The sequence below is a fragment of the Amblyraja radiata genome, chromosome 30, assembly GCF_010909765.2.
Source record: "Amblyraja radiata isolate CabotCenter1 chromosome 30, sAmbRad1.1.pri, whole genome shotgun sequence".
Taxonomy (NCBI): Eukaryota; Metazoa; Chordata; class Chondrichthyes; order Rajiformes; family Rajidae; genus Amblyraja; species Amblyraja radiata.
Window position 1 is genome coordinate 10251684 of NC_045985.1, and position 20252 is coordinate 10271935.

Consider the following 20252-nt stretch of genomic DNA (forward strand, 5'->3'; position numbering starts at 1 on the left):
CTATCACTTATGACCTTCTGTGTCTTGTCTCTGCGCCCTTTCCAGCTTGATGGCATTTGCTGCTTGTTGTCCCGTGAGGACCTGCACTAATTATAGTCTAGGCGGGAAGCCTGATCGCGACTCGTTATTTATACTGGAAGAAATTAATGGCCGTCTATTAGATTGCAGATCGCTCCTCACTCCTGCTGTTCTGCCAGCGACCTCAATCAGTCCCCTTGCCCTGGGGAATGTACCCAATAACAGAGTCTCACTTTGTCTCCTGTCCTGGTCATCTTTTCCCAAGGGCAGCTTTGTGGCGCAGTGGTAGAGTTGCTGCCTCACAGCGCCAGAGACCACGGTTCAATCCCGACTACGTGTGCTGTCTGTACGGAGTTTGCACGTTCTCCCCGTGACCTGCGTGGGTTTTCTCAGAGATCTTCGGTTTACTCCCACACTTCAAAACTTACAAAATTCTTAAGGGGTCGGACAGGCTAGATGCAGGAAGATTGTCCCCGGTGTTGGGGAAGTCCAGAACTAGGGGTCACAGTTTAAGGATAAAGGGGAAATCTTTTGGGACCGAGATGAGAAAATCATTTTTCACACAGAGAGTGGTGAATCTGTGGAATTCTCTGCCACAGAAGGTAGTTGAGGCCAGTTCATTGGCTATATTTAAGAGGGAGTTAGATGTGGCCCTTGTGGCTAAAAGGATCAGGGGGTATGGAGAGAAGGCAGGTACAGGATACTGAGTTGGATGATCAGCCATGATCATATTGAATGGCGGTGCAGGCTCGAAGGGCCGAATGGCCTACATCTGCACCTGTTTTCTATGTCTATGTCTAAGTTCGGCATGCCCCCAACAACTCTCACCAACTTCTACAGATGAGCCGTAGAAAGCATTTTACCTGAAGAAGGGTCTCGACCCGAAATGTCACCCATTCCTTCTCTCCAGAAATGCTGCCTGTCCCGTTGTGTTTATTTTTGAGTATTCTCGGGATGAATCACAGCCTGGTTTGGTAACAGCTCCATCCAGGACTGCATGAAATCACAGAGAGTTGTGGACACAGCCCAGACCATCTCACCAAGACCCTGTACAACTGCAATAGAACCTCTCTGCTCCTATACTCAAATCCTTCCCGAGCCTTCTGAGGACGTAGAGATGTTGGTGTGTATTTTGGACATCGCTTCGATGTGGCTGGTCCTTAGGGATGCCAACTTTCTCACTCCCAAATAAGGGACAAAAAGGTCAAAATACGGGACAAATTCCCCACGGCAATTCGTTGACCGACTGGGCTGTGGCTGGGTGAATGATGAGTTGGCCCGGGTGCTGGACTGGCCTGCACACAAAGCCCAGCCGGCTGGCCAGCTGTGAGGAGTTTTGGCCCGGGGGCCGCCCGCACAGTCCGGCGCCCCGTCCAACCCGTGAACCGATGATCAGCCATGAGAAAGAGGGGTGGTGGTGTCAATAGACAATAGACAACAGGTGCAGGAGGAGGCCATTCAGCCCCTCAAGCCAGCACCGCCATTCAATGTGATCATGGCTGATCATCCACATTCAGTACCCCGTTCCTGCCTTCTCCCCATATCCCCTGACTCCGCTATCTTTATTTAACTCTCTCTTGAAAGCATCCAGAGAATTGGCCTCCATTCCCTTCTGAGGCAGGGAATTCCACAGACTCGCAACTCTCTGGGTGAAAACCGATGATTGGCCATGAGAAGCAGGGGTGGTGGTGTCGGCGGTCAGCGAAGGCGTAGGTTTATGGTTGGCGTGGTGTACTGAGGTGGGGGCGTGTTGGTGTGCCTGTTGCCTCTACTCATTGCTGACTCTTCACCCCCCCCCCACCCCCACCCACAGGTGATCCTGCATTTCATGGTGGGCTCACCCAGTGCAGCCGTCAGCCAGGATCTGTCCCAGCTCCTCATCCAGGCCGGGCTCATGAAGAGGTGAGTAATGCCGTGTACCAGCCCAGCCCAGTGTATGACCACACACACACACGCACACGCGCATGCACACACGAGCGCACACGCACACGCACACGCGCGCGCACACACACACACACACACACAGCAGATCTGACCCTCCCCCACTGTCTCCACATACTAGTGTTGCCAACTGCCCCGTATTAGCCGGGACATCCCGTATATTGGGCTACATTGTTTTGCCCCGTACGGGACGGCCCTTGTCCCGTATTTAACCGCCACTACCAGATGCCCCTCCACGTACGTTCTGATAAACCCATCGTGAATGGAAAATATCATAAGTGGAAAATGCCAACACCAGAGGGTTCAGGGTTGGACCGCCAGGCACTTGTGGGTTTTCAATCTCCGGGTTAGTTCCATCCCCCCCCTCACCTCCCCACCCTCTCTCTCCTCTTCAGTCCTCTGCCTCTGGGAGTGTTTTTAATTTCCACGTTTTAATTATAAAATCTCTTTTGCCTCTCTGTGGTAATGTTCATTCTCTCCGCTCCAGTGAAGGGACAGAAGCCCCCTGTATCACATCTGCTGGCTTCCAGTTCCTGCTCCTCGACACCTCCTCCCAGCTTTGGTACTTCATGCTCCAGTACCTGCACACTGCTGAGGTAGGCAGCTGGACAGGGAACTCTCACCCCCCCCCCCCTCACCACCCCCTTCCCCTTTCACTCCACCCCCATCCCCCCCCCCCCACCTCCACCCCCCTCCCTCCACCCCCCCCCCCCCCCTCCTCTCCACACTGCTGAGGTAGGCAGCTGGCCAGGGAACTCTCTCCCCCCCTCCCCCCTCACCACCCCCTCCCCCTTTCACTCCACCCCATCTCCCCCTCCCTCCACCCTCTGCCCCATCTCTCTCCCTCACCTCTCTCCCCCACCTTTCTCTCCCCCACCTTTCTCTCCCCCCACCTCTCCTTCTCCCGCACCTCTCTCCCCCCACCTCTCCTTCTCCCGCACCTCTCTCCCCCCACCTCTCTCTCCCCCACCTCTCTCCCCCCCCACCTCTCCCCCCCCACCTCTCTCCCCCCCACCTCTCTCCCCCCCACCTCTCTCCCCCCCACCTCTCTCCCCCCCACCTCTCTCCCCCCCACCTCTCTCTTCCCCACCTCTCTGTCTCTGTCCACAGTGGTGAGGTGGGACAGACCCTTAACTCTACGGCTGTTGCCACCGTGACCCCCAGTGAGGGACGAACTTGTTGCTAATTCACCTCTTGCTTTATTTCCTCCAGACACGAAAGATGGACCTGGTTGAGATCCTGTCGTTTGTTTTCCAGCTGAGTTTCTCCACGCTGGGCAAGGTGAGCAGGGTGTCGTCTTGTTCCTGTACCCTGTACCCTGCACCCCCACCCCCACCCACCCACCGTGGCAGGGGGGAGATAGAGAGAGAGGGGCGTAGGGTTGCCAACTTTCCCACTACCAAATAAGGGAGAAAAAGTCAAAATACAGGACAAATTCCCCGGTGGCAATTCGTTGACCGGCATGGCCCGTGGCTGGGTGAATGATGAGTTAGCCTGGGTGCTGGACTGCACACAAAGCCCAGCCGGCGGGCCAGGCACGGTCCAGCGCTCCGTCCAACTCACGAACGATGATCGGCCGTGAGAAGAAGAAGAAGAAGAAGAAAAGGCGGCGGCGGCGGCTGCTGCTGCTGCTGCTTTAGTAACTTGTCAGTTTCTTTGTCGAACTAAATTAAGGCGCATGTTGCAATCAAAAGCGCTTGAACAATTGGAAACGAGAGATATAGACGGTGATGTAGAGAGATATAGAACAATGAAAGATTCAAATTATATGATGGATAGATAAATATGAAAACTGTCAGAACTCGTATAATACAAATTTTAATGTGTAAGAAGGATCTACAGATGCTGGTTTAAACCGAAGATAACAAAAAGCTGGAGTAACTCAGCGGGAACGACCATTCCTTCTCTCCAGAGATGCTGCCTGTCTCGCTGATCAGCAAGATAACATGTGATATCACTGTTCAAATATTCACAAAGGGTTAAATTTCCCCCAATGAAATGCTGCACGTACTAGACCAAATATAGCAGGTATACTCGAATTCAGCACGAATAATGTTGAACATCAAATTGCACGAGTCAACTTTTTCTTGCAAAACTTGAAATATCACTCTTTCCGCGTGATTTTACGACAAAAAAAAGTTGTACTCCCTCTACCGAAGCACCAAACCAAAGAAAGAATTCCGCAAAGAAGGAATACCTCCGGAGATAATGAAAATCCGAGTACAGAAAATAAACATGTCAACAATACCAATTCAAAACAGCAGTCCAACGGTATCATAAGTTTCAGCAACCCTGGTCATAAACCAACTAGCCATTCAAACCATGTGATTTGTTGTAAAAAGCTAATTGTTTCAAGCGATTGATCGTTGCTGGATTGGGCGCTACTTAATCCGCTTAATTCGCTCTCCCGCCTTTCTGCGGCTCAGCAGCTGAGTACAAGTGACTGGGGCAAGTGAACTTCCTGTCAGCGCCTTAAAACCATGTTTCATTTCTTTCAGAAGCTGCCACGGAATAAAACGCGTTCATCAGAGCCGGCATGGAGCCGTTGTTCGTTTGGGCAAGGCCCTGTCAATGCCGGGCCAGGCCGGGGCCTAAGACCAACCGCGGCCTCACTCACACAGGCCCTCATTCCCTCCCTCCCTCCCCCTCACTCACTCACTCATTCACTCACTCCCACCTCTGCTCTCTCCCTGCACGGGAGACCCGACCTTTTCTTTGTCGGGTCTCCGTTGTCGTTGGGGCTGCAACGAGGAGCGGCCTCCAACATGAAGACCGGGGACTCCAGTGCCGAACTCACCTCACCGTCGCGGAGCTGGCCGAGTCCAGAGCGGGTGGAGCTGTGGTGGACGCTGCTGCGACCCGACCCCCGGAGTTTCGGTGGCTGCAACTGCGGGTTTGGCGGACGGCGACACCGGGAGCCCGCGGGTCCCTGGAGGGAGACCGCTTTTCGGGGCTTCCGCAACGGCGACTTCTCCCGCCCGAGTTGCGGGGTTGAAGAGCTCCTGGAGCGGGGCCTTACAGCACCGCCCCGCGCGGCTTGGAATGGCTGCGGGTCTCTGCGAGCGCCCGCCGGGGATCTAACACCAAGACCCGGTGTGCGACCTTGCATCACCCGACGTGGCTTTAATGGCCACGGGACAATTCGCCATCGCCCGCCGGGGGCTTTGACTTTGACTCTGACATGGGGGGGGGGGGAGAGTGCAGTGGAGAGAGAAGTTTTTTTGGCCTTCCATCACAGCAATGTGATGGATGTTTATGTAAAATATGTTGTGTCTTGGGTCTATTTGTTTGTAATGTATGGCTGCAGAAACGGCATTTCGTTTGGACCTCACGGGGTCCAAATGACAATAAATTGAATTGTATTGTATTGTATTGTATCTCTCCCGCCGCTTCGTCAGTGGCCGCTTGTTGCTCGTGTCCTGGTCTCGGGATCTGCAGCATCTCCGGCAGCGCTGCCTCCCGCCGGCTGTTGGTGGAGGAGCCCGGCCACCGCGCCACTGCCTCCCTCTTCCTTCCTTCCTTCTCTCTCCCTCCCTCCCTCCAGCCGCCGCCGCCAGCACTCGGCTCCCGCGCTCAGCGCGCGCTCCAACCGCCAACCCGCTCTCGCTCGCGCCGCCGCCCCCGCGTTCCCTCGCGCCGCCGCCCCCGCGTTCCCTCGCGCCGCCGCCCCCGCGCGGTCCCTCGCGCCGCCGTTCCCGCGCGTTCCCGCAGCGCCGCCCCCTGCCGTCCGCTCACATTTGGCGGGAAGCTGATTGACTGGCGTCTCCCACGTGGGCCCTGCAGCAACGTCCCGGCAATATTCCAGTAATATTCACAATGTGACAAATGTGAAGTTGAAACCAAAGACTTTCAAAAGGTTAAAGATGCTCCACAAACTGCCTATCGGACTGCCACGGATAGGCTGGAGTAATCTTTAGTTTAAACTGTGTTCATAAGCGGTGACAAAGGCAGAACGCTGTGGGCTCAGTGACCGGTAGGCGCAGAATATCTCCAATCGGACACAGAACATAGACACATAGAACATAATGCAGGGCTGCCAACACTGGGTGGGAGTTGGGAGTGAGAAATTGCGAGAGACCACCCTAGGGGCCTAGCGACCGAGAGGGGGGGGGAGAGAGAGGGGAAGATGGAGGGGGGGGGGGGGGGTCGGAGAGGGTGTGTGTGGGGGGGGGGGGGATGGGGTGTGGGTGGGGGGGTAAGAGAGGGTGTGGGGGGGGGGGTTTGTGTGGGGGGGGGGGGGGGGAAGAAGGGTTTGGGGGTGAGTTGGGGGGGGGGGCTTCCTCTCGGTGGTGGGGGCGGTGTGGGGGGGGGTGGGTTGTGGGTGGGGGAGAGGGGTGTGGGGGGGCCGGGTGTGGGGGGGGGGAGGTGTGGGGGGGGAAAGGGTGTGGGGGGAAAATGAGGGTGTGGAAGGGGGTGTCCACCCTCGCATGGCACGGATCTTTTGCATTTTTCAGTTTGAAATTGTGCAATCAGCTGCATACTGTAGCAAGCCTTTTAACTTACACTTGAATGCAACATTTGTGCTTTAAATTGGATTAGCTATGAATAAGGTTGGGCTAAATTACATTCCACAGTAGAGCCAGGCTCTGATCAACAGGTGCAGCAAATGAATGAATTTAGTATATTCATGTATGGAAATCAGATTATAATCAAGCACTTGGCTCATGTTGACCAACCTGAGTCTCACTGCACACCTGGTACTACTCCTGACCCTGACTCCAGTTGCATACCATCTCATTCCTGACCCTGAGTCCAGCCTTACACCTGCCCCCCTATTCTACCCTGATCATAGCTGCTTACCTGCTTTGGTTCCCAGTGCAGAACACTCCCATTGTCCCAGCTTTGACCACACCTAGTACCGTTCCAGACCTTGACTATGGATGCACACTTGGCCTTGCTTCTAGTCCCTCTGACCACATATCTGGCCCACACATGAAGCCCAATATCAGACCCCCTGGACTATTATATTCAAGTCTACAGGTGCTTATCTAATCTTTTATGGGGCACTTCACGGGGTCGTCATGGCTGGTCGTGGTTTTGCCACGCTCACTGTCAGTGCGCTTGTTCTGAGATTCTGGATTTCGGAGGTCCTCAGAAGAAGAGAAAAATACGCCTGCAGGCCGGATAATTTCGGGTTATGAAATGTGTCTCGCCAAAAAAAGTGGAGGGGCTGCACCCCCTCTGGTTGGTATTGGTGGAGGGGCTGCAGCCCATCCGTTGGTATTAGTTTTGAAATTCTCGTTGATGTTCTCACGACAGAGCGTGAGAAATTCTGCGATCAGCTTGAGAGCGTGAGAATTGGGTGAAAGCTTTACCAATTTTTTTTTTTTACTTCTGGGCAGTCAATATTAAAAATATGAACTTCTGGTTGGAAGAAATGGACCAGCAACCGGACTGGTTAAAAATGGAAAAGGAAGACTGTTTGCCTTTTGAGATTGGCTCGATTCTGTTAGCTCCCACAAAACTGAACAAAAAAAGCTATAGTGAAAACCCTATAATATATAGTGGTATACGAATTTGGAAGACTTTAAAATTGGATAATTTATCACTCCTTCCCATTGTAAACAATCGTTCATTTAAACCCTCAGTGTTGGATAAAGATTTTACACACAATGGAAAAATTATGGAATTAAAAAGGTGGGACATCTTTATAGGAAAGGTATTTTTCTTACATTTCAGGAGTTACAACAGAATTACGGACTACACTCAAATAATTATTTCAGATATTTACAACTTAGAGATTATGTTAAATCACATATACAAGATTACAGAACTAGAGAACCAGAAACTCTTGATGAATGTTTGAATAAACATCCTAATACAGATAAATTAATATCTCATATTTATAATACCCTCTTAGATAGTGAGGTCCCATCGACGGAATTATATTGACAAATATGGGAAAACGAATTAGGCCAACCTATAACAAAAGATATTTGGGACGAAAGTCTACAACATATACATCAATGCTCGTTAAATGCCAGACATTCTTTAATACAATTTAAAGAATTACATAGACTGCATTACTCTAAAACAAAATTAAATAGAACATTTCCCACATATCTCTCCTATCTGTGATAAATGTCAATACTCAAGACGCTAACTTAACTCATACTTTTGTAAATTGTGTAAAAATCAAAAATTTCTGGACGGATATTTTTAGAATAATTTCTGAAGTTGTTAATTGGATCCCGACTCAAAACTAATAATATTAGGAATATCAGAACAAAGCCTAAAACTCACAACAAGCCAAAGAAACTTCCTTGATTATGGTATAATAACTGGGAAAAATTAATATTAAAATTTTGGAAAGGTCCTACAACCCCCAGTTTAGAGATACAGTGCGGAAACAGGCCCTTCAGCCCAAACTCTGCACAGACAGTACATTAGCAAATTTGCAGATGACCCAAAGCTGGGTGGCAGTGTGAACTGTGCGGAGGATGCTATGAGAATGCAGGGTGACTTGGACAGGTTGGGTGAGAGGATGCTATGAGAATGCAGGGTGACTTGGATAGGTTTGGGGAGTGGGCAGATGCATGACTCTCCCCCTCTCTCTCTCCCTCTCCCTCTCCCCCCCCAGGATTATTCGGTGGAGGGGATGAGTGAGTCGCAGTTGACCTTCCTGCAGCATCTGCGTGAGTTTGGGCTGGTCTTCCAGAGGAAGGTACGGGGAGACACAGCGTGAATGGGTGTGGGGGGGGGGGGGATTCTGTGGGGGAGGGGGAGGGGCAGGGGGTGAGACACTGAACGGGGAGAGCAATACATCTCTCCCTTCTCTCTGCCCCACTCTCTCTAAACTGTCCCTCTCTCCCCCCTCTCCCCCCTCTCGCCCCCTCTCGCCCCCTCTCTCCCACTCCCCCTCCCTCCCTCTCCCCCCCTCTCCCCCTCTTACTCCCTCTCTCCCACTCTCTCCCCCCCCTCTCTCTCCCCCCTCTCCTCTCTCCCCTCTCCCTCCCTCTCCCCCCCCCCTCTCCCCCTCTCTCTCCCCCTCTCTCTCCCCCTCTCTCTCCCCTTCTCTCTCCCCTCTCTCTCCCCTCTCTCCCCCCCTCTCCCCCCTCTCTCCCCCTCTTCTCTCCCCCCCCCTCTCCCCTCTCCCTGCCCCGGTCCAGCGTAAGTCTCGGCGGTTCTACCCGACACGGTTGGCCATAAACCTGGCGCTGGGTGTGACGGGCAGCGCGTTGGATGTTCACCGGCAGGGTTACATCGTGGTGGAGACCAACTATCGTATCTACGCCTACACCGGTCAGTGTACAGTCCTGTGTGTGTGTGTGTGTGTGTGTGTGTGTGAGATCTATGTGTGTGTGTGTGTGTGTGTGATCTATGTGTGTGTGTGTGTATGTGTGTGTGATCTATGTGTGTGTGTGTGATCTATGTGTGTGTGTGTGTGTGAGATCTATGTGTGTGTGATCTATGTGTGTGTGTGTGTGATCTATGTGTGCGTGTGTGTGTGATCTATGTGTGTGTGTGTGTGATCTATGTGTGCGTGTGTGTGTGATCTATGTGCGTGTGTGTGGGATCTATGTGTGTGTGTGTGATCTATGTGCGTGTGTGTGTGAGATCTATGTGTGTGTGTGTGTGATCTATGTGTGCGTGTGTGTGTGATATATGTGTGTGTGTGTGTGTGATCTATGTGTGTGTGTGTGTGATCTATGTGTGTGTGTGTGTGTGATCTATGTGTGTGTGTGTGTGATCTATGTGTGTGTGTGTGTGTGTGTGTGTGTGTGATCTGTGTGTGTGTGTGTGTGTGAGTGATTGTGTGTGTGTGTGTGTGTGTGTGTGTGTGTGTGTGTGCGAGCGCGTGTGCGTGATCTGCGTGTCTCTGATCTGTGTCCGTGTCACTCCAGACTCAGAGCTCCAGCTGGCCCTCGTTGCGCTTTTCTCCGAGATGCTTTACCGGTTCCCCAACCTGGTGGTGGCTCAGCTGAGCAGAGAGAGTGTGCAGCAGTCTATAGCGAACGGGATCAGTGCCGAGCAGGTCAGTGCCCAGCCCCCCACCGTGTCCCCCACCTCCCCTCCCCCACCCCCACCTCCCTTCTCTCCCTCCCCTCTTTCTCTCCCCTATTTCTCTCTCTCCCCCCTCTCTCCCCTTTCTCCCCTCTCTCCCCTCTTTCTCTCCCCTCTCTCCCTCCCTCCCCCTCACCCTCACCCTCAGCTCATTCTCTGCTTTACTCCTGCAGATCATCCACTTCCTGAGGACCAGAGCTCACCCCGTGATGCTGAAAACGGTGAGACAAACACCTCCTCACTCCTCCCCCTCACTCCTCCCCCTCACTCCACCCCCCTCCCCCCACACCCCATCCCTCGCCCCCCACCCCCACACCCCTCACTCCTCCCCCTCCCCCCACCCCCCTCCCCCCACACCCCCCTCACCCCTCCCCCACCCCTTCCCCCAAAGTGGGTCAGGCAGCATCTGTGCATTTGCAATTCCTTCCTACAGTCTGAGGAAGAGTCTCGACCTGAAACTTCACCCATTCCTTCTCTTCAGAGATGCTGCCTGTCCCGCTGAGTTACTCCAGCACCTTGTGTCCACCTGTAACTTGACCCGCTGAGTTACTCCAGCACCTTGTGTCCACCTGTAACTTGACCCACTGAGTTACTCCGACACTTTTGAATTGAATTGAAGAAATGTTATTAGCCAAGTATGTACACATACAAGGAATTTGCTTTGGTGCTCCGCTCGCAAGCAACAACACGACATACAGTAGACAATTACAAATAAAACATAATTTAATCTTGTGAAGAATTAAATAAAATACCAAAGCAAAAGGTGATGTGTGGCTGTTGAGAAACTACTCTCCTAAAGACTACTATCAATTCCACTGTCTTAAGAGTCCATTGTCCACTGGCTTTAAGGATAAGGGGGAAATCTTTTAGGACCGAGATGAGAAAAACATTTTTCACACAGAGAGTGGTGAATCTCTGGAATTCTCTGCCACAGAAGGTAGTTGAGGCCACAGTTCATTGGCTATATTTAAGAGGGAGTTAGATGTGGCCCTTGTGGCTAATGGGATCAGGGGGTATGGAGAGAAGGCAGGTACAGGATACTGAGTTGGATGATCAGCCATGATCATATTGAATGGCGGTGCAGGCTCGAAGGGCCGAATGGCCTCTACTCCTGCACCTATTTTCTATGTTTCTATGAGGATTGAGCTCCAGGTTGTTGCGATGGCACCAGCACGCAACAAGCTGGGGCTCAGGTTGCGGGGTTCAGGCACAGTCAACCGGGAGAGTTTGGAGTGTAGTATCTCTGGGACAATGGTGTTGAATGCAGAGCTAGAATCCACAAACAGGATCCTTGCATGGGTCCCCTGTCCGTCTAGAGTCGACACCACCATCTGCTGGTCACGGCCGGTGCTACAGGGGACAGTGCGCACTCTCAGGCTCTGTCCGTGGAGCGATGCCACCATCTGCTGGTCACGGCCGGTGCTGCAGGGGGCAGGTTCTTACATAGAAACATAGAAAATAGGTGCAGGAGGAGGCCATTCGGCCCTTCGAGCCTGCACCGCCATTCAATATGATCATGGCTGATCATCCAACTCAGTATCCCATCCCTGCCTTCTCTCCATACCCCCTGATCCCTTTAGCCACAAGGGCCACATCTAACTCCCTCTTAAATATAGCCAATGAACTGGCCTCAACTACCTTCTGTGGCAGCGAATTCCACAGATTCACCACTCTCTGTGTGAAAAATGTTTTTCTCATCTCGGTCTTAAAAGATTTCCCCTTTATCCTTAAACTGTGACCCCTTGTTCTGGACTTCCCCAACATCGGGAACAATCTTCCTGCATCTAGCCTGTCCGACCCCTTAAGAATGTTGTAAAGTCTTGACTGCAGGAGGCATGTCCACCCATCGCCAAACCACCCCCTCCACTATCAGGGGTTACACGGTGGCTCAGCGGTCCCTGTGGGTTGGAGGGTAGCTAATATTATCCCACTTTATAAGGAAGGCGGGAGAGGGAAAACGGGGAATTATAGACCAGTTAGCCTGACATCGGTGGTGGGGAAGTTGCTGGAGTCAATGATCACATTGTATGACGGTGCTGGCTCGAAGGGCCGAATGGCCAACTCCTGCACCTATTGTCTATTGCTTCCTCACAGTGCCAGAGACCCAGGTTATATACTAACTACGGGTGCTGTCTGTGCGGAGTCTGTACGTTCTCCCCCCCGTGACCTGTGTGTGTTTTCTCCGGGATCTTCTGTGTTTCTTCCCACGCTCCAAAGACGTGCAGGTGTGTAGACTAATTGGCTTGGTGCTAGTGTAAACTATCCCTCGTGTGTGTAGGATAGTGTGGGGATCACTGGTCAACCATGATAGAATGGCGGAGTAGACTCGATGGTCCAAATGGCCTAATTCTGCTCCTATATCTTATGAAGGGTCCCGAGCTGAAACGTCACCTATCCATGTTCTCCACAGATGCTGCCTGACCCGCTGAGTTACTCCAGCACTCTGTGAAACGTCACCTATCCATGTTCTCCACAGATGCTGCCTGACCCGCTGAGTTACTCCAGCACTCTGTGAAACGTCACCTATCCATGTTCTCCACAGATGCTGCCTGACCCGCTGAGTTACTCCAGCACTCTGTGAAACGTCACCTATCCATGTTCTCCAACTATGCTGCCTGACCCGCTGAGTTACTCCAGCACTCTGTGTAATTTTTTTGTAAACCAGCATCTACAGTTCTACTTATGGCTAGCAAATGGAATCAGCAGTGGGACATCGAGGGCGAGATGGGCTGAAGGGCCTGTCCCTGTTTCCCCGTCTCTGGAGAACACAGAGTGCTGGAGTAACTCAGCGGGTCAGGCAACATCTGTGGATAACATGGATAGGTGACGTTTCACAGAGTGCTGGAGTAACTCAGCGGGTCAGGCAGCATCTGTGCAGAACATGGATAGGTGACGTTTCACAGAGTGCTGGAGTAACTCAGCGGGTTAGACAGTATCTCTGGAGAACGTGGAGAGGTGACGTTTCAGTTTGAGACCTTTCATCTTCTTACAAACCAGCATCTGCAGTTCCTTATTACAGTCTGAAGAAGGGTCTCGACCTGAAACGTCACCTATTCTTCTTGGTTTCTTGGTTTCTTGGTCCTCCAAAATATTCCAAATGGAATTTAAACTGGAGGTGGTGAAGGGAGGGCTTAAGCCAGAAAGGGTTATTGGGAAGAAAGAGCTACTTTAAATTTAGTTGCATCTGGTTGGGTAACTATAGTTGGGTGGAGATTATTCCATGCTTTAATTGTGCGGGGGAAGAACGAATTGCTGTACACATCTGTCTTTGTAGCTGGGATCACAAATTGGATCGCATGCCCTCGTTTGCTCCTAATTGGTTTGGGTTTGGTGTAGGTCTTGTCGAGCTGACCATTTTGTAAAAACAGGTCAAACGGTGAGCTTCACGTCTGTCTTGGAGAGGGTTCCTTCCACCCCAGAGAATTCAGAAGTTTGGTGACACTCGCTTCTCTCTCATAGGTGTTAGTAACAAATCGAGCTGCCCGTCTTTGGACACGTTTGATGGAAGAAATGTTTTTATTTGTGTATGGGTCTCATGCTGCAACTGCGTAGTCCTTTCTCTCCAGAGATGCGGCCTGACCCGCTGAGTTACTCCAGCACTATGTGAAGCGTCACTTGTTACTTGACCCGCTGAGTTACTCCAGCACTTTGTAATTTTTGCTCCAGAGTCCAGCGCCTGCAGTTCCTGGTGGCTTGGTTTCCTCGGTGGAGGGTGAGGGGAGCTTCTATGTTGGACTGAGATGATCCAATATGACCCTCAGTCCCTCTGCACCTGGCTGTGCCCATCTGTGGAGCGACACCACCACCTGCAGGTCACGGCCGGTGCTGCAAGGGACAGTGGGCTCTCTCAAGCTCTGCAACACTTGTCCCTTTACCTCCCCCCTCGACTCCTTTCAAGGACCCAAGCAGTCGTTCCAGGTACGATAGAGGTTCACCTGTATCTCCTCCAACCTCATCTATTGCATCCGCTGCTCTAGATGTCAGCTGATCTACATCGGTGAGACTAAGCGGAGGTTGGGCGATCGTTTCGCCGAACACCTCCGCTCGGTCCGCAAGAACCTACCTGACCTCCCGGTGGCTCAGCACTTCAACTCTCCCTCCCATGAGGTGCTGTCCTGGGTCTCCTCCATGGCCAGTGTGAGCAACAAAGGAAATTGGAGGAACAGCACCTCATATTCCTCTTGGGGAGCCTGTATCCAGTGGGCATGAACATTGAATTCTCCCAATTTTGTTAGCCCTTGCTGTCTCCTCCCCTTCCCCAGCCCTCGGGCTCCTCCTCCTCCTTTTTCCTTCCTTCTCCCCGCCTCCCCCTATCAGTCTGAAGAAGGGTTTCGGCCCGAAACGTTGCATATTTCCTCCGCTCCATAGATGCTGCTGCACCCGCTGAGTTTCTCCAGCATTTTTGTCTACCTTCTCTCAGGCTCTGTCCGTGGAGCGACACCACCACCTGCAGGTCACGGCCGGTGCTACAGGGGCCAGCATCTTGTGCATTGTGGGTGGAGGTCTCTGTGGTTTCCCCGTTGACCCAGTCTGTGTTTGTCTCCCACAGACCCCGGTGCTGCCTCCCACCATCACCGACCAGGTGCGGCTCTGGGAACTCGAACGTGACCGGCTACAGTTCACCGAAGGCAAGTTCACCGTGTGGTGGCTGCACCGGGGAGAGGTTGGGGAGGACGGGGACAGGGAGGGGACTGGGGGGGGGGTCAAGGATGGTGGAGCGGGGGGGCAGGAGGGTGCGGGGCGGGGAGAGGGGGATGGAGAGAGGGGTATGGGGAGGGAGAAGGGGAGGGCAGAGAGGGGGGTTGGGGAGAGGGGAGGGGAGGGGATGGGCTGAGGGGAGACGGGAGGGGGGGGGAGGTGGGGAGGGGAGACGGGAGGGGAGAGGGAATGGGGAGGGGATGGGGATGGGGAGAGAAGGGCCGGGCAGAATGCAGCCTCGAGATCTCACGGTCGAGTTTAGGGTGATCTCCCCCTTCTCATTGTACCCCTCCTTACTTCCCCCCACCCACTTCTCCCCCCCCCCTCTCTCTCCCCCCACAGGTGTGCTGTACAACCAGTTCCTGTCGCAGGTGGACTTTGAGTTGCTGCGTGACTATGCGCGGGACCTGGGGTGCTGGTGTGGGAGAATCCCCCCAAGCGGCTGATGGTGGTCACCCCCACCGGCCACCCCGACGTCAAACGCTTCTGGAAACGGCAGAAACACAACTGACCACCCGGGGAATCTCCCCACATTCCCGCCCCATCCCCTCTCCCCCATTCCTGCCCCCCAAAGCCCAGACTGGAGTAACCCTCCCAGCTTTGTCTCCCCCTCCCGCACATTCAGTCTGAAGAAGGGTCTCGACCCAAACCGTCAGCTGTTCCTTTCTCTTCAGAGACGCTCACAAGTTATAGGAGTAGAATTAGGCCATTCGGCCCATCGAGTCCACTCCACCATTCAATCATGGCTGATCTCTGCCTCCTAATCCAATTTTCCTGCCTTCTCCCCATAACCCTTGACACGCGTTAAGGCTGCCTGACCCGCTGAGTTACTCCGGCACTCTGCGCCCTGTCCATGTTCCCCAGAGATGCTGCCTGACCCGCTGAGTTACTCCGGCACTCTGTGTCCTCTCCATGTTCCCCAGAGATGCTGCCTGACCCGCTGAGTTACTCCGGCACTCTGTGTCCTCTCCATGTTCCCCAGAGATGCTGCCTGACCCGCTGAGTTACTCCGGCACTCTGTGTCCTCTCCATGTTCCCCAGAGATGCTGCCTGACCCGCTGAGTTACTCCGGCACTTTGTGTCCTCTCCATGTTCCCCAGAGATGCTGCCTGACCCGCTGAGTTATTCCGGCACTTTGTTTCCATCTCCCACCCATATTCCACAAAGATAGACACAAAAAGCTGGAGTAACTCAGCGGGACGGGCAGCATCTCTGGAGTGAAGGAATGGGTGACGTTTCGGGTTGAGACCCTTCTTCAGACCTGCCTCTCCCGCTGAGTTACTCCGGCATTCTGTGCCCTGTCCATGTTCAGCAGAGATGCTGCCTGGATCCTCCCCTACCCCCACCCAGGTCACGGGGAGGATTGTTGGGGGTGGGGGGGTCACTGGGTCCAGTTTCCAGCACCCCCTCCCCAAGTTGGGCTGGGCAGCGGGAACCGTCCCACCCTCCCGACCACGCGTGATCCTGGGACCGGCGAAGATTCACCACCGACAGAGGCGGCCGCTGTTTCTGTGTGTTTTTGCATTTTCTTAATAAAAGGTGGATGACGAGAAGTCTGTCTCAGTGCACGTTGCCAACGCCAGCCCAGAGAGCATGTAAAATAAAACTTCATTCACAGAAGTATTCACGTGTACACACCAGCGCCCAGCGTTCAACACATTCATTTTATGCAGGAAGGAACCGCAGATGCTGGTTTAAACCGCAGATACACACACACACAAAATGCTGGAGTAACTCAGTGGGACAGGCAGCATCTCTGGCGAGAAGGAATAGGTGATGTTTTGGGTTGAGACCCTTCATCAGTCTGCAGTTCCTTCTTTATATAATATGGGTGAATATGTTGACATATTCTGTTGAGCTGCTGCAAGTAAGAATTTCATTGTTGTGTCTGGGACATGTGGAAATAAAGCACTCTTGACTCTTGGATTGAAAGCATCTGTAAATGCTTGTGTCTCAGAACTGTTCTGTAGCTTTAGCATTTTGTACGTGATTATATTTTCTAGAAACACCTCCACAAGTCCCATGGCATGATTTGGCACAGAATACATAAAGAACATTGCAATAGTCTTGGCGTGGTTCAGTCTGAGCCACAGCCCACTGTTCCAATGCACATTATAAGCAGATGGCACTGTGCTAAATGTCGCAACTCTCCCTACACACAAAGAGCAATTTACAGAGGCCAATTAACCAATAAACCCACATGTCTTTTGTATGTGGGAGAAAACCGGGGCACCTGGAGGAAACCCACGTGGTCACGGGGAGAACGTGCAAACTCTGAACAGACAGCACCCAAGGTCAGGATTGAACCCTGGTCTCTGGCCCTGTGAGACAGCGGCTCTACCCGCAGCTCCACAGTACCTCAGAAATATTAACCCTTTCCAGACACTGTATACTGCCCAACCTGCTGAAGGCCCACAACGTTTTCTGTTTTTTGTTGGCAGTTTATGGTCAGACTCACATTCCAATCACCCATTCAACTGGAAAAACTAAAACAAAACACAGATGCTGAAAATCCAAATGGAAACACAATTCGTCATCAGTATTAGATCTGAAATGTAAGGTCTGTTTCACCTTGCAGATGCTGCCTGACCTGCTGAGTATTTGGGGCAATATCAGCTTTTATTCCACATTTTAAGCCATGCATTTGGTTTGGGCCGCAGGTGTGGTAACTGGTCACAAAAGTCACTTATTAAATCAGATTCCCGCTGTTTCTACAATTGTCAAAGTTAATTCTCAAAATGAACGGATCGACAGACAGCTCTGATTTCAGTTGCTGTTTATTTCACTCTTCCCACATTTACATTCCCCCTGGTTTTATTTCCGCGCTCACTGAGGTTTCACGACGCGGAATTTGGGGATTAAAGGGGAGCCGTTCAGCGCCGACCTGTTGTCCACTGGGTTTCTGCCCCACTGCCCGAGCCCCGCTCCTGACGCCGGTCCCGGGACCCGACCCTTTTACACACCCGGAGCGGAACCGGTGCAGATTCTCAGCCAGTTTCCATCACAAGGCCAGAAGAGAGGATAAAGTTTCTCCGTGAATTTATTCCCAGTGAAGGTGTGGAGATGGGACTTGGTGTCCGCGTCGTAAAATGAAACTGTCCCGGACTCGTAGCTGAGACAAACTCCCACCCTCCCGGGGATGGGACGGGCGGGGATACGGGATGGAGGGGAGGTGAATGCATCAAACACCTCATCCCACCGCCATATCCTCCAGACTCCAGTCTCCGGGGTCAGTGTGAGCCCTCTCTTCCTCTCCACAGACTCTGCGGCGACTCCCAGACTCCAGCGCCGACTCCCCGCTACCTCCACCTCCCAGTAATGTCTCCCCGATGTGAATCCCTCCGACCCCAGCACACACTGCCAGTCTGTAAACCTCTTCCCGGTATCAGGGAGGTACCTCACGGTCCGGGTCCGTCTCACCCTCTTCCGATCCTCAGATACCTCGAGCACCGGATGCGCTGTTTCCACATCCAGGGTGACGGAGACTGGGGGGAGAAGCAGAGGATCAGAGAGTCCCCGGGGGTCGGGGGGAGACTCGGGCAGCGCGGCCCCGGGGCCGGGGGAGAAGCCGCTCGACCTCAGGCACAGGCGGGCGGACAACTGACACCTCGCCCGGGGTTTCACCCCCAACCACATCGGGTGAACAACAGACATATTTCCTGGAGTATTTATTCAGGGAAGGAGAGGGGAATTTCGTGAGGTGGGGGAGGGTGGACGGGGAGGACGAGTGCAGAGAGTGAGGAGGATTGCGAGATTGCAGAGGCGATGGAGAAATGAAGCGGGCTATTCAGATATGGAGGCAGATCGGAGAAAGAGGATATTGAGGTGAGTGGTTGTTTGAGGTTGTTAAAGAGGAGGTAGAGGTGTGGGGTGGAGTCACCATGATCATAGTGAATGGGAGGGGGAGACATGAGGGACCAGATGACCCGCCCCTGTTTCTTTGAGTGGAGGGTGAGAGAGAGGGAGGGGTGGCTTGGACCATGGAAGGAAGCAGTGGTTGAATGATCGGGTGTTGGACAGAATGGGTGGAGACTTGTGGTTGTAGGGTCGCTGAAAGAGAGGGGATTTACGGGTGGATTTGATGGATGTATACAGCTAAGAACACACTGATCTCATTGTGAACCAATATATGATCTTCACTGAGGGACTTGACAGTGTTGCGCATGTAAGACTTGTCCAGAAAGTGAAGGCAGGTGGGATCCAAGGCGAGCTGGTGAAATGGATCCACAATTGGCTTGGTGGTTGGAGGTAGAAGGTAGCGGTAGAAGGATGATTTTTCTGCTTGGAGGTCTGTGACTGGTGGAGTGCAGCAGAGATCAGTGCTGCAAACTTTGCTGTTTATGTTATATGTTCATCCTTTGGATGTGAATGCATGAGGTGTGATTAGTAAGTCTGTGGAGGACTCAAAAATTGTGTATAATGGGGAAGGTTGTCAAAATCTGCAGCAGGATATCGGGTAAACTATCAAAATCGTATTAGCATGCAGGGATATCAGATCAAGAGAGAGCAGGTTTATCTTTAGAGCAAGGAATTTTAAAGTATATCTGAGATTTAGCTTTACTTTACACTGAGAGGGTGATATCTGGAACATGCTACAGAGGAGGTGGTGGAGTGAGATAGAATCACTATATTTGAGGCACTGGTGAGGTGTAGATGTGGGCAAATCGATTAGTATAGCTGGGGAAAAGGTAGACTCAGACATGAACTTTTAACACTGCAACGTAACCTGTGTGATTTAAAACTTGTTTTAAATGCTGACAAGACAAAGCTCATGCTGTTCACTAAAGCTAAATCAAAGCCCTCGGACCCCCCTCCTATCACCACTTTGCAGGGCTCTGTGATTGAATCTGTGTCTCAATATAAATATCTGGGAATTATAATTGACGATTCTCTCTCTTTTAAACCTCATATCCAGCAACTTGTGAAAAAACTAAAGATAAAATTAGGTTTTTACTTTAGAAACAATCTTGTTTTTCTTTTGAAGCCAAAAAAAGACTTGTTGCTTCAACGTTTATGTCTCTGTTGGACTATGGTGATGTTTTATATATGAATGCATCTTCAAAATGCCTACAGTCTTTGGACACGGTCTGCCACGGTGCACTGAGATTTGTTACTAATTTTAAAACCCTCACGCACCACTGCTCGTTGTATGCTCAAGTTGGATGGTTTGCCCTGTCCACCCGCAGACTCCATCATTGGCATATCCTTATTTATAAGACTATCCTCGGTGTTCTTCCTTCATACCTGCAGAAGTATGTAATTCGAAAAAGCACAGGAACTTATCAGCTCCGCTCTGAGGACTTGTTCTTACTAACTGTACCTAAAGTCCGCACTGAACTGGGGAAAAGGGCATTTAGTTATGCTGCGCCCTTCGCATGGAACCAGCTGCAGAATGAACTGAAACTTAAGGAGCTGGTTTCTCTAAACAGATTTAAATCCCTTCTTAATGATGTTGAAGCGGACTCTTCTGTCTGTACATGCTTTGTTTGATGATGTTCTGACTGTGACTATATTTATATGTTCTCTGTTGTTTTTAAATTATTGTCTGTAACTGTGGAACTGTGCTGCTGCCTGTCTTGACCAGGACTCTC

The 20252-nt window shown here is 52.0% G+C and overlaps 1 pseudogene; it reads left to right on the forward strand.

Annotated features, from left to right (window-relative positions):
- Nucleotides 1–972: 972 nt before the first annotated feature.
- On the forward strand, nt 973–15218 carry LOC116989956 (annotated as a pseudogene).
- The last annotated feature ends 5034 nt before the right edge of the window (nt 15219–20252 follow it).